This window comes from Arachis duranensis, chromosome 9 (genome assembly GCF_000817695.3).
Source record: "Arachis duranensis cultivar V14167 chromosome 9, aradu.V14167.gnm2.J7QH, whole genome shotgun sequence".
In the NCBI taxonomy this organism is placed as follows: domain Eukaryota; kingdom Viridiplantae; phylum Streptophyta; class Magnoliopsida; order Fabales; family Fabaceae; genus Arachis; species Arachis duranensis.
In genome coordinates this window covers 60965778-60968343 of record NC_029780.3, presented here as the reverse complement: position 1 = coordinate 60968343, position 2566 = coordinate 60965778, and positions in this window count along the sequence as shown.

Here is a 2566-nt window from a genome sequence, read left to right as displayed (position 1 = left end):
CAACAAGGCTTTAATAATGGTGGAAGAAACAGGTTTAGCAATAGCAAACCTTTTCTATCATCATCTCAGCAACAGACAGAGAATTCTGAGCAGAATCCTTCTAGCTTGGCAAACTTAGTCTCTGATCTATCTAAGGCCACTATCAGTTTCATGACTGAAACAAGGTCCTCCATTAGAAACTTGGAGGCACAAGTAGGTCAGCTAAGTAAGAAAATCATTGAAACTCCTCCTAGTACTCTCCCAAGCAATACAGAAGAGAATCCAAAAAGATAGTGCAAGGCCATTGATATAATCAAAATGGCCGAATCCAAAGAGGAAGGGGAGGACATGAATCCCAATGAGGAAGACCTCATGGGACGTCCTCCAGACAGAAAGGAGTTCCCTATTGAGGACCTAAAGGAATCTGAGGCTCATATAGAGACCATAGAGATTCCATTAAACTTCCTACTGCCATTCATGAGCTCTGAGAACTATTCTTCCTCTGAAGAGGATGAAGATGTAACTGAAGAGCAAGTTGCTCAATATCTAGGAGCCATCATGAAGCTGAATGCCAAGTTGTTTGGTAATGAGACTTGGGAAGATGAACCTCCCTTGCTCATTAGTGAACTAAATACATGGGTTTAGCAAACTTTATCTCAAAAAAAAAAAACAAGATCCTAGTAAATTCTTAATACCTTGTACCATAGGCACCATGACCTTTTAGAAGGCTCTGTGTGACATGGAGTCAGGTATAAGTCTTATGCCACTCTTTGTAATGGAGAAACTAGGGATCTTTGAGGTACAAGTTGTAAGAATCTCATTAGAGATGGTAGACAAGTCAATAAAAAAAGCTTATGGATTGGTAGAGGATGTGTTAGTGAAGGTTAAAGGCCTTTACATCCCTGCTGATTTTATAATCCTAGACACTGGGAAGGATGAGGATGAATGCATCATCCTTGGAAGACCCTTCCTAGCCACAACAGGAGCTGTGATTGATGTTGACAGAGGAGAGTGATAAACCCATATTTCATGGTTTATCTTGTGCCCAATTGAGTGGTTTTCATCAACTCTTTACCCACTTATTCATACTATTTGCATGGTTTTACATTTGCCTTCCTAATTATGTGCTTTGATTGAAAACATGCTTCTTTGGCCTTAAGTTCCCTATGTTTAATCCTCTCTTATTACCATTAGATGCCTTGATATGTGTGTTAAGTGATTTCAGAGATTACAAGGCAGGAATGACTCAGAGGATGGAAAGGAAGCATGCAAAAGTGGAAGGAATACAAGAAGTTAGAGAAACTGCTAAGCTGTCTAGCCTGACCTCTTCGCACTCAAACGGCTATAACTTTAGCTACAGAGGTCCAAATGACATGGTTTCACTTGCGTTGGAAAGCTAACGTCCGGTGCTTCGATTTGATATATAATTTGCCATAGTGACCGTACAGATAGGCGATGCGAACGCGTCATCCACGCGGACGCGTCACATCTGCGAAAATCAGCGTGGCAGATTTCGCAAACAGCGAATCCTGGGCTACTTCCGGCCCAGTTTCAAGCCCAGAAAACACAGATTAAAGGCTGCAAAGTGGAGGAATGAGAGGACACTTCAGATGCTATTAATAATTCACTTTTCATATTTTTAGATGTAGTTTTTAGTGAGAGAGGTTCTCTCCTCTCTCTTAGGATTAGGATTTAGGACTTCTCTTAGTTTTAGGAGTGACTCTCAATCCCAGGTTCTTTATTTTTTATTTTTCAATGTTCCATGTTTAGATTGATTTTGTTGATTAATGTTATTTGAGATATTTCAGATTGATGACTGCCGTCTTTTATTTATATAAATAATTTGGATTTTCCTGTTGCCCGATTGGCTTATGAATGTCTTCCATGTTAGATTTTACTGCTTTGAATGAATTGAAGATATTCCAGATATTTATGATTTTAATTTATCTTTTTACATTCTTGGCTGTGGTTGATTAATTGGTGACCCTAAGGTTATCAGCTCCATTGTTGATTGAAAATTGGATTTCTTCATTTCATTAATTCATATTCTAATAACTCTAGCCTTTCCCAAGGAAAGACTAGGACTTGAGGATTCGAATTAATTCATCCACTTAACTTACCTTCATAGTTAGAGGTTAACAAAGTGGGAGAAAAATCCAATTCTCATCACAATTGATAAAGATAACTAGGATAGGACTTCCAGTTCTTATACCTTGCCAAGAGATTTTATTAGTATTATTTTATTTTACTTGTCATATAACATATTCCCACCTTACTTCCAAAACCCCAATTTTACCTTTTACATAGCTAATAATAAGAACATACCTCCCTGCAATTCCTTGAGAAGACGAACCGAGGTTTAAATACTCGGTTATCAATTTTATCAATTTCAAAGGGGTTTGTTACTTGTGACAACCAAAACGTTTGTACGAAGGGATTTTTGTCGGTTTAGAGACTATATTTACAACGCGACTGTTTTTATGAAATTCTTTACTGGCAAAAATCCCAACGTCAAAATGACGCCGTTGCTGGGGAATTGCAAACGTGTGCCTTATTATTGGTTATTGTAAATATTTTTCAAAAAAAA